Here is a 12,382-nt window from a genome sequence, read left to right as displayed (position 1 = left end):
AACCCAGCTACATGGAGGCTGAGACAGGAGAATCACTTGAACCTGGCAGGCAGAGGCTGCAGTGAGCCGAGATCGCCCCAGTGCACTCGAGTCTGGGCGACAGAATGAATAAGGTCTGGAAGGGAATAAGTCTTGGAAACGAAAAGAATAGGTTTGTAAATGGTTGGCATGTAAGGACAATGCCATGGAAGCCATGGATGTAAGTGAGAAGTCTTAAAGAGAGCGTGTGGAAGGCCAATGGGTTACAGCAATGACTAAGGGCCAACTAAAAGGAGAACGTTAACTAAGACTGAAAATAACCAAAGCTTTTACTAATTCCCTTTCCCTTTCTCCAGGGCACACAGAAGAAAATCAGTTTTTAAAAGGCTACATTTATGGTTATCTTACTGTAATCCTGTGGCACGTCCAGGATTTCCAAACAGATGGGATTAAAGGGAGTAATCTGGAAGGCTTGAAGATGCTTTTGCATAGTACTCTATATGAAAGCAGAAAACACCAACTGGCCATATCAAAAAACTGAGGAAGACGGATTTGAGGGAAACTTTTCTTGAAAAAAAAGAAGAGAAGGAAAGAAAGAAAAAAAAGGAGTGAAGGAGAGGAAGAAAGAGGAAGAAAAAGAGGGAGAGAGAACAGGAATGTTGCTTTATTCTAAAATGGGTATTGAAAATCTCTTTTATGCCAATAATTGCGCTTAATAATTTGAGGGAAACTTTGGCACCACCATTACTATGGTCTAGACACTAAATCAAAACAAACTTATTACCTAATCTCCTTTCTTCCTCATAACAAGCCTATTATGTAGATGAGGATATTGAGGCTAGATTGGAATAGCAACTGGCTCAGGGTCACAAATCACCTAAGGAGCTCGTTAGCTGTCCCAAAGCTTTCTACGGTTCTTTATATGTAACCAGCTCCTACAGCTCTTTATATGTAACTAGTGTTTCTCATTACCCATCTTGATATAATGTATATTTACGTGCATTAGCTGCTCAATGGCGGAGTTAATGTCATTCATTTCTGTATCCCTGTAGCCAAGAACAAGAATATATTTTGTTGAAATAAGCATGTAAAAGAATCAGGTGAGGATAGCATGAAGAAAGCCAAGAGGGGAAAGTTTCAAGAAATGGATGGTCAGCAGCGTCAAATGGTACAGAGAGAGCCATCAGTCTATCTTAAATCATCACTGGCATTGAACTGATATTCCGTATTCATTTACTGAAAGTCTAGTACACGCAGGACGGCGTGTTAAACACTACAAACATAGGAAAATAAAGTCTGGAACAAGTAAGAAGATTTTCGGGGAAGTAGCCTCATCTAAACTCTTGCTCAGGAAAGCAAAACGAAGACTCAGGCCTGCAATTGCCTACATCTATTTGGCTCAGGTGTAAATCTGAAGAAAACTTAAAAAGGTCACAGCGAATCTTTTAATAAAACTTCTCATGGAAGACAAGAGATGAAGGGCCACAAGAGATAAAGAAGCACCTCAGTCTCGGTAACTACCGCCGGTGGCGAGGGAAGCCGACTTCCCCCGGAGTCTCTCGTCTCGAGAGCAGGGCTGGGGCCGCTCCTCAGTAGTCTGGGGCTGCCCCTCAATAATCTGGGGCTGGAAAAAGCAGACACTTACCGCAAAAGACACCGCTAACGCCGTGGCCCTAAGGGGCCAGGAATTCCTTAGCGAGTCCCCACGCCGTGGGAAGAAACCCTAGAAAGCTGGGAGCAGACAGACAGGTACCACCCCACAACCCAACTTCCCGAACTAGATAAACTAGGGTCCCAACGCCCAGCACAGCGTCGCCAACTCCCACCAGCTGGAAGACCGACGATTACCACCGAACCTTCCGCCCAATGAGGAAACGTCACCATTCCGCGTAGTCCAGCCTCTCTAGAGGAGGATCTACTTCCGCTTCCGGGACACACTGCTGCGTTTCTCCTGCGCGTCTCCCGAAACAGTTTAGATGTTTGCTTTCGCTGGTTTTGGTTTCAGTTTCCTACCGCTGAATAACTGCAGTAGAAAAGTTAGTGGTAAAATAGGAGGCTGTCTAGGGACGTGATTTCGGGGAAAAAGTCAGGCTTCGACGAGACTCCTTAAGAAAAGTTAGTAGGCGGAGCATTCCCAGCTAAGAGCGGCAAGATGAAAGATGGAGGTGTGATTGAAGGAAGGGATCCCCGGGCGCACGTGAGACCTCCGTAGGAGGGCGGGGCTTAGGGCTTCGCAGACTAGAGACGTGTTCCGCGGAAGGTGGGGCGATGTCTGCCAGCGCTTGCGCAATGCCAATCAGTGTCTGCGTAGCTTGCTCCTGCAGCTTAAAATTTCCCACTGCGGAGCCGGTCGTTATGATGTGGCCGCTTCGCGCTGTTGTACGGGCCGACCGCCAGGCGCTGCTACAGTGGATGCGAACTATCCTTAAGTGTAAGAGACAAGAGCCTGAGGCAGGCGCTGGCTTTGGAGACTTAGGCGAGGTGAAGCCAAAAGCCTTCCTTAGGGTCACTGTGCTGGTCTCTGCTATCCTGTGGTGTAGATTGACCAGGGCTCAGAGTGCTCTAACGGAAAGGCGGGTTAATTGTACAGCGCACTTAGAGACCACTTAACAAGAGCGAGTCCTGGTACCAAAAGAGGGATTTTATTTCCGAAGCCAGCCTGGGGGAAGCGGCACAAATATTTTTCGCCTTTGGAGCGAAAAAGCGAGCATTTTATAAGGTAGAGGAGGAAATGAACAAGAGCAGGGGTCTCTGCTAGTTGGTGCCTTATCTACCGGCAGTTGAGTTGGCGCCTTCCTGAGCAGAAATAAGTTGTAAAAGTGAGCACGTAGATGAATTTGCTCTGTAGAGAATGCTCTGGTGAGGGAGAGAGACGAGAGGTTATTTTGCATTTCGAAAAGGGCCAAGTGGGAAGTGTAGTGGGGAGGGGAAAACAGGAAAAAATAAACTATCTTTTGGAAAATGGGGGTAATCGGATACAGTACCACTTGGAATTAATTGAGTGCGGAAAGACCTGGTTCTGAGTAGTTTGTGATTTTGCAGCAGACTTCGGATAAGCCTGTAGAGCTTGTGCCTAACCCTTTTTCTGAAAGAAAATAGAGGGTTAGCCTTCCTCCCTATTACTCCCACAAACTTGTTAGGATTGGTATGTTACCACCTGAAAAAGCACTTTGCAGGAGAGGTTTTAGGCTGTAGCGTTAGTTGCAAGTGTTAAAAGAAAAATTTTAGCCAAGTTAAATTTAACAGTTTAATTCAGCAAAGAATGATTCGCGAATCAGGCAGGCTCACAGATTGCAGCGACAAGTGATAGAAGATTTATAGACAGAAAAAGGCTGCAGTGAGATTTGATCCTGCTATTGCACTCCAGCCTGAGCGACACAAGACCTTGTCTCTTTAAACACACACACACACACACACGTTAAAACTGAGGAAATGTGGTAGTTAAATCTAGTTATTCAAAAATGGGATGGATGTATTTTGGCAAAGTAAAGCCTGATGAAAGCTCAAGAAAATAGGATAGTCTTATGTTTGGTAACTATAGCAAACTATCCTATGTCTGTATATATGTGTATTTATATGTGTATGTGTGTGTGTGTATATATATATATATATTTATATATATATATATTTTTTTTTAGACGGAGTTTTACTGTTTTCGCCCAGGCTAGGCTACAGTGGCACCATCTGGCTCACTGCAACCTCCGCCTCCCATATTCAAGCGATTCTCCTACCTCAGCCTCCCGAGTAGCTGGGATTACAGGCATCCGCCACCACACCCAGTTAATATTTGTATTTTTAGTGTTTTCCAGGCTGGTCTCAAACTGCTGACCTCGGGTGATCTGCCTGCCTTGCCCTCTGAGAGTGCTGGGATTACAGGCATGAGCCACCACACCTGGCCACTATGCCTGTTTATTGCTGAATGTTGATTCCCATGGTTATTTTTATCCAAAGTCATGACTTGAAATGCCATTGTTAGCTGATGACTCCGAATTTTAGATTTTTAACCTTGACCTCTTAAAATTCTTTGTGATATTAGAGTCAGTCAGTAGATTTAGGTATTACAATTATAATTATTAAACATTTTAGGAGTCATTTTAGATAAGATGTCGAACTGAAGTTAACAGGAACATCTGATAGCGAGATATGTCCTGGAAAGTATAGAAACCAGAGATACAGCTTTATTTCTGTACATACATAATGAAGATAAGAATTTCCATAATATGCTGAGTCTCCTATCACTTCATCTAAACCCTGTGTTGCACATTTCATTCTTCATATCCCATTTGTCAGTAAAACTACACCAATTTACATCTTTTTTCACATCTTCAGCACAAGGTCATTTATTCCAAAAAGCACTGAGTGCCTACAAAAATGTCACATACTACTTAGAGCTGGCAATTTAAAAATTACCAAAATATCCTTGCCCTCTCAAGATCTGTTTTGTGGAGCCATTTGCAATCTAAATCTTGATTTTTTTTTTTCCTGTTTTTTGTGTGTTTGTTTTTGAGATAGGGTTTTTGTCACCCAGGCTGGAGTGTAGTGGGACTGTCATAGCTCACTGCAGCCTTAAACTCCTGGCCTCAAGGGGTCCTCCCACCTCAGCCTCCTAAAGTCTTCAGATTACAGCATGAGCCACTGCACCCAGCCTCAAATTTTAGAGATAATCAGTTGAGACTCTATTTTTCAAAATCAGGAAGACTTTAAAGAATGTTTTGGATAATTTTGAAAACTAGCCATTATCACTGGCTAAAGAATATATTTTTACTTTTTTTAAAGATACTTTTTATTGTTGTTTTTGGAGACAGGGTCTCACTCTGTCACCCAGGCTAGAGGCTGGAGTACTGTGGCACCATTATAGCCCACTCCAGTTTTGACCTCCTGGGCTTAAGCAGCCCTCCCACCTCAACCTCCTGAGAAGCTGGACTATGGTGCAAACCACCACACCCAGCTTTTTTTTTTTTTTTTTTTTTTTTAATTTCTTGTGGAGACAGGGTCTCACTATGTTGCCCAGGGTGGTCCCAAACTCCTGGTCTCAAGATCATCCCACCTTGGCTTCCAAAACTGCTGGGCCTAGAGGCATGAGCTGTCACACCTGAAGTTCTTCCTGTGCTTCTCTTCGGCAGACTGTAGTGAGGAAGCTTAAGCAATTCATTAAACAATTTAAAGAATAACTTGAGTTTCTGAAGAATGTTTATTAACACGAGTATTTTAAGAAGTGAGGCTGGGCAGTGGCCCATGCCTGTAATCGTAGCACTTTGGGAAGCCGAGGCAGGTGGATTGCCTGAGTCTAGGAGTCTGAGACCAACCTGGGCAACATAGTGAGAATCTGTCTCAAAAAAAACAAATTTAAAAAAATTTTTGAGAAGGAAGTGAGAGTATCACTGAGCTTCAAGTAAAAGAGTATGGTTATTTATAATCCTTAATAAAGTAGGCCAGGTGCAGTAGCTCACACCTGTAATCTCAGCACTTTGGGAGGCCCAGGTGGGTGGATCACCTGAGGTCAGGAGTTCAAGACCACTCTAAGCAACATGGGGAAATCCTGTCTACTAAAAATACAAAAATTAGCCAGGTGTGGTGGCTATAATCCCAGCTACGGGAGGCTGAGGCAGGAGAAACCTTTGAACCTGAGAGGTGGAGGTTGCAGTGAACCAAGACTGTACGATTATACTCCAGCCTGGGTGACAGAGCAAGACTCCATCTCCAAAAAAAATAGTGTATTAGTATACCTTCTTTATTGCAGTAAAATATACATACAATAAAGTTTACCATTTTAACCTTTTTTTTTTTTTTTAGACTGAGTAGCTTGGATTACAGGCACACACCACCACGCCCAGCTAATTTTTGTGTCTTTAGTAGAGATGGGGTTTCACCATGTTGGTCAAGTTGGTCTCGAACACCTGACCTCGTGATCCACCTGCCTTGGCCTTTCAAAGTGCTGGGATTACAGGCATGAGCCACCGTGCCCAGCCCATTTTAACCATTTTTTAGTGTATAGTTAAGTGGCATTAAATATGTTCACATTGTGTTGTAACCATCATCACTATTCTCCAGAATTTTTTTAACTTCTGAAACGGAAACTCTTAATGTACCTTTTTATGAAGTGGTCTAAGTACAGCACAAAAAACTCTTCTAAATAGCCATTTTTCATTTTCCTAATTAGATTTCCTTCTACTGGGGGAAATTTTTTTTAAAATCTCTGGCATTAAGTCATTTAAGTAATGTATGATATTTGCATAGCCCTTTAAATTATAACTTGAATTTTTATACCATTTGATGGACTAGCAAGAGACAATGCTAGACTTTAAGTATAGCTTTGGTTTTGAGTTTCATAGTGTTTATTAAAAGGAGAAAACATGGCTGGGAGTGGTGGCTTATGCTTGTAATCCCAACGCTTTGGGAGGCCAAGGTGGGCATGAGATCAGGAGTTTGAGACCATCCTGGCCAATATTGTGAAACCCCATCTGTACTAAAAATACAAAAAAAAATTAGTTGGGCATGGTGGCGCACACCTGTAGTCCCAGCTACTGGGGGTCAGCGGCTGAGGCATGAGAATTGCTCGAACCCGGGATGCGGAGGTTGCAGTGAGCAGAGATCGCCAACACTGCACTCCAGCTTGGGCAACAGAGTGAGACTTCATCTCAAAAAATAACCAACTAGAAAACATCTAAATTGCTAACAGGTAAAATCATAGTAATTTTAAATACACAAAAGAAAGAATAAAAATTATGGCTTCTAAAGAAGTAGTCGGATTATGACACCAAGACTTGGCATCATTTAGAATCATGCTGGTGGAAGCAGAAGCTTGGACCAGAGAAGAGCCTATCATGCCAATGTCTGATATAAACCGAGGATGTAGTTCTCATCCCTGCACTCCAGTCTGGGCGACAGAGCAAGACTCTGTCTCAAGAAGAAAAAAGAAACCAAGGATATAAAACAAAGGTAGGAGCCTAGATGTTTCTTGGTACAGCTTAGGCCAAAGGTCTGGGAAACAATGAGCACTCATGTCAGAAAGATAAACCAAGTCTGAGGGGGAAGGCAGGCAAAAATAAGTTCATATCGCCCCCCCCCAAAAAAAAAGATAAAAAGCAGTTTAAAACCCAACTCTAATTGAATGCTGGGAAAAAGAAAAAATAGAAGGAAAAAAAAAAAGCAGTTTAAAATACAGCAGTACTGCAACTCATTGATTCTGATCCTCTGGCAGAGCATCTGTTCCCTTCTATTTTCCTGATGCATATGAGGTGGGCTCTTGACCTAGGTTTCAGAAGTACAGGAGACTGATTTCAATCCATTAAGTGAGGGGAGCTGAGAACCGGAACTGCAAGTGGTATCCCCAATAGGGCATATTAAAAAATACAGTGGAAAGCAGTCTATTAACAAAGACTACTCTGAAGTCTCTCAGTATTTCCTGGATATACAAAATAGAAATGAGGACATCAAACCAATAACTCATACAGTTTCCCTCTTTTTTTTTTTTTTTTTTTTTTTTGAGACAGGGTCTCATTCTGTTGTCCAGGCTGGAGTACAGTGGCACAATCTCGGCTGACTGCAACCTCCACCTCCCAGGTTCGGGTGATTCTCCTGCCTCAGCCTCCTGAGTATCTGGAACTACAGGTGTACACCACCATGCCTGGCTAATTTTTGTATTAGTAGAGACAGGGTTTCACCATGTTGGTCTGGCTGGTCTTGAACTCCTGACCTCAAATGATCTGCTCACCAGAGTGTTGGCCTCCCAAAGTGTTGGGATTACTAGCCGTGAGCCACTGTGATGGGCCTCTTCTTGTAGACAAAGTCTTGCTCTGTCACCCAGGCTGGAGTGGAGTGGTGTGAACACAGGGCTCGCTGCAGCCTCAACTTCCCAAACTCAAGTGAGCCTCTTCCCTCAGCCCTGCAAGTAGCTGGGATTACAAGTGCATGCCATCACACCTGGCTAATTTTTGCATTTTTTGGTAGTGACAGGGTTTCACCATGTTGCCCAGGCTGATCTCAAACTCCTGAGCTCAATAAATTCACCAGCCTCAGCCTCCCAAAGCACTAGGATTACAGGTGTGGGCCATTGTGCCCAACTTCTCATACAGTTTCTATTAAGGATCAGATTACAAAGGATAGAAAATGAAGGTTTGCAGGAAGGAAATTACCAGATAATCAAGAAAATATTCAGTTAGGCCTCTTTTTTTTCTTTTTGAGATGAAGTTTTGCTCTTGTTGCCCAGGCTGGAGTGCAATGGTATGATCTCAGTTCACTGCAGCCTCCACCGCTGGGGTTCAAGCAATTCTGCCTCAGCCTCCTAAGTAGCTGGGATTACAGGTGCCCACCACCATGCCCAGCTAATTTTTGTATTTTTAGTGGAAGTGGGGTTTTGCTGTGTTGGCCAGGCTGGTCTTGAACTCCTGACCTTGTGATTTGCCCACCTTGGCCTCCCAAAGGGCTGGGATTACAGATGTGAGCCACTGCGCCTGGCCATGCTCAAGAAAATATTCAAATACTTAAAATAACAGTAGGCGACTAGAAACTTAGAGGAGATTCTCTGTATCCTTTATTATAAACACTTCTTCATTGAGCAGAATTGAACATGTCGCTGAGCAGTAGCCACAGAGCTTTTATAGGCTCTATCAAATGAATACAAATAATTATACTTTCCTCTCAATCACATTTGTTGTGTATTAAAAATGGAGAGGATATATAAAAAGGATAATACATCATGAGCAAGTGGGCTTATCTCAGGAATGCACTGTTGGTTTAACATTAGAAAATCAATGTAATTCACCAAATTTGCTAAAACATATATAATCATACATCATTTAACAACAGACAGGTTATGAGAAATGTGTTGTTAGGTCATTTCATTGTTATGCGAATATCATGGAATGTACCGTAGTTAAACAAACCTAGATGTTATAGCCTGTTGTACCTTCTACAAACCTATACAGCATGTAATGAATACTGTAGGCAGTTGTAACACAATGGTGGTATTTGTGTATCTAAACATAGAAAAGGTACAGTAAAAATACAGCATTGTAATCTTATGGTATGTAGCACCATGGTACGTGCAGTCTGTCATTGATAGAAACATCATTATGTGGTACATGACTGTATTTCAGAATGTTAAGAGGGTGGGTTTTAAATGTTCTCTAACACAAATAAATATGCGGTGATGAATATGTTAATTAGCCTGGTTTGATTATTCCACAATGTGTACCTTTTACCCCATAAGTATATACAATCATTATTTGTCAATTAAAAATAAAATTTTAAGGAAATAGATGAGTAGACTTGTGATATGGAGGGCCTTAAAAATCTCGAGATTTGATACACTGAAAAATAGAAAATCATTCAAAATTTGTTAGGAGGCTGGGTGTGGTGGCTCACCCCTGTAATCTCAGCACTTTGGGAGGTCAGGGAGGGAGGATCACGAAGTCAGGAAATGGAGATCATCCTGGCTAACACGGTGAAACACCGTCTCTACTAAAAATACAAAAAAAATTAGCTGGGTGTGGTGGCATGCACCTGTAGTCCCAGCTACTTGGGAGGCTGAAGCAGGAGAATTGCTTGATCCTGGGAGGCAGAGGTTGCAGTGAGCCAAGATCACACCACTGCACTCCAGCCTGGGCCACAGAACAAGACTCTGTCTCAAAAAAAAAAAAATTGTAAGGAGAGGGAGTGATATGAAAGTAAGGTTTAAGGAAGATTAGTTTAGGTGAACAAGGTATTTTATAGTAGGGAGAAGCTGATATTGAGGAGCTGATTATGAGTTTGTAACCATGTTCAAAGTATGAGATGACTGTGGCTATGAGATAATTGAATTGGGAATGAAGGGAAAATAGGTTTCAAAAGACAGTGGTGGGACTGAATACCTGACTAGATGCAAAAAGTGAGGTTTCATTCATAAGCTGTCAGCTTTGGGGACTTTTCTTTCCTCGTATATTTAATCAAATGTAAGTAGGAAATTTTAAAGAATTGATTTTGCCCTTTATAGAAGTTCTTGTTTCTCCATTTCCTTCCCACCTACATAGGTAATTTGAGAAGACTCTACTGTCCTTTAGGCAGCTGATTAGCACCTTCCTTTAATCTTTTTCCAAGTAACATAGTATTGCCACACATTCTGAAATAGCTGTTTACATGTTAAAAGATGTTCCACCTCACTAGTAATTAAATAAGTGCTAATTAAAACAACCAGTTTTTGTTTTTTGGTTTTTTAAAGATAGGATCTCACTCTGGTTCCCCAGGCTAGAGTGCAATGGTATGATCACGGCTCGCTGCAGCCTTGACTTCCCAGGCTGAGGTGATCTCCCACTTCAGCCTCCCAAGTAGCTGGGACTACAGACATACACCACCATGCCCAGCTGCTTTTTAATTTTTTTTAATAGGGATGGGGTTTCACCAGTTACTCAGGCTGGTCTCAAACCTCTGAAATTGAGCTGGTCTCAAACCACTGAAATTGAGCTGGTCTCAAACCCCTGGACTCAAGTAGTCCACCTGCTTTGGCCTCCCAAAGTGCTGGGATTACAGGTGTGAACCACTGTACCCCACCCAAGTTTGTTTTTATGATGATACTCAATAGGGTTCGATGAGTCTATTTTTTTTTTTTTTTTTGAGAGGGAGTCTCACATCCAGGCTAGAGTACAGTAGTATCATCTTGGTTCACTGCAACCTCTAGCTCCTGGGTTCAAGCAGCTCTTCTGCCTCAGCTTCCTGAGTAACTGGGATCACAGGCGTGCACCACCACACTTGGCTAATGTTTGTATTTTAGTAGAGATGGGGTTTAACCATGTTGGCCAGGCTGGTCTCAAACTCCTGACCTCAAGTGATCCGCCTGCCTCAGCCTCTCAAAGTGTTGGGATTACAGGTGTGAGCCACCGCGCCCAGCCAGAGACTTGTGTTCTTTTTTATTTCTATTACACTGATATCCTTCAAGAAAGAAATGTACAAATATGTAGAAAAATACTTAAAAATGTTGAAGTACTACTAAGAATTTATAGTAAGGAAATAATCAGATGCAAAGAGATGATGTTTGTCAAAATGTTAGTTGCAGTATTCTTAGTTTTTCACAATTATAACTATATTTAACTGTCTCAGGGTAGCAGTGAATGGTTAAATAGAGACTACACACCTTCAATAGTAAAGTTTCCACAAATTTTAATTTTAATGACATAGTAAATGCTTATGATATGCAGTCGGTTCTCCATATCCACAGATTCTACATTTGTAGATTGATCCAGCAGAGAATTGAAAATATTTCAGAAAAAAGAATAATACAGTTATTAAATACAGCATAACTTTTTTTTTAAGACGGAGTTTTGCTCTTGTTGCCCAGGCTGGAGTGCAGTGGTGGCACGATCTTGGCTCACTGCAACCTCTACCTCCTGGGTTCAAGTGACTCTCCTGCCTCAGCCTCCTGAGTAGCTGTGACTACAGGCGCCTGCCACCACACACGGCTAGTTTTTGTATTTTTAGTAGAGACGGGGTTTCACCATGTTGACCAGTCTGTTTTCAAACTCCTGACCTCAGATGATTCACTCGCCTCAGCCTCCCAAAGTGCTGGAATTACAGGCGTGAGCCACTGTACCTGGCTGCATGTCTGCTACTCTTGAATTGACATCGCTATTTATATATCTAAAATGGCAAGAGTACAGATGGTGCCACTATTCTCTCATCGGGTTCCTTTTCACTAATGTTAGTGGAACTGCACAACCATTCATAGCTCAGATTCATCAGTCACAAAAGAAGCCCAGATGACTATAGTGTTCATAATAAACAATTTTCTTTAGTATTTTGATTCTGTGCTAATCTTAATCCCTAAGATAATGTATGAGATACCCAAGTTCAGAGAGGCTTGGAAGTCATTTGAGAGAGAGCAGTCTGGCCCAAGTGATTTTCTTATGCCGAGGCAGAATGTCATCCTGATTCCTCAAAAATAACAGCAACAGCATTCCCACAGCTTGTTTCCACAGCATTATCATGCTGCAAAGACCCGCTCAACTATACAAAACTACTACCAGCATTGGCCGACACCAGAGGGATTCCAGAGACTAAGCTACCAGGAGCATGCAGAAGGAAAATTAAGAGATGAGGTCAGTTAGCATTCACTGAAGAGCAATGGGAAAATCTCAGCTCCTGGTGTCACACCAGAATGCACATGATATGCATTCTGATAATGCAACACTTAGATCAAAATGCAAGAGAGAAGTAAATGTCTGACATTGACTGAATTGACTGAGGATAGTTCATGAAAGAGAGAAATAAATAAATGAAAGTAAATATGTTAAATTTACCCTGAGTGCTTCTTAAACATTCTCCTGTTCTTCCCTAACCCCATGGTCTCTCCCGCCTGATTAGCCCTAAATTTGGTTTTAAACAGTTTTTCATGTAGTGCTTCAACCATGTCCCCAATTCTTTTGAGTCCTGA

At 42.2% G+C, this 12,382-nt stretch overlaps 1 protein-coding gene across 8 annotated transcripts in view; it reads right to left on the bottom strand.

Moving 5' to 3' along the window:
- The window catches only part of SRP54 (signal recognition particle 54), a 291,642-nt gene that overhangs the window by 44,602 nt on the left and 234,658 nt on the right, over positions 1 to 12,382 (bottom strand). For 2 of the 8 annotated variants that reach the window (XM_009005929.6, XM_009005927.5), the window contains exon 1: positions 1,836 to 1,884. The exons of 1 other annotated variant lie outside the window; for it this stretch is intronic. The gene's annotated coding sequence lies outside the window, so the exon portion shown is untranslated. Of the gene's footprint in view, positions 1 to 1,624; positions 2,153 to 12,382 lie in introns of those variants that run through there. 5 more of the 8 variants (XM_009005925.6, XM_002753813.6, XM_078334775.1 and 2 more) reach the window with 3 other exon arrangements.

Source organism: Callithrix jacchus, chromosome 8 (assembly GCF_049354715.1).
Source record: "Callithrix jacchus isolate 240 chromosome 8, calJac240_pri, whole genome shotgun sequence".
Lineage (NCBI taxonomy): Eukaryota > Metazoa > Chordata > Mammalia > Primates > Cebidae > Callithrix > Callithrix jacchus.
Note: the sequence above shows the minus strand (reverse complement) of the source record. Positions and strands in the feature narration are given on the sequence as shown.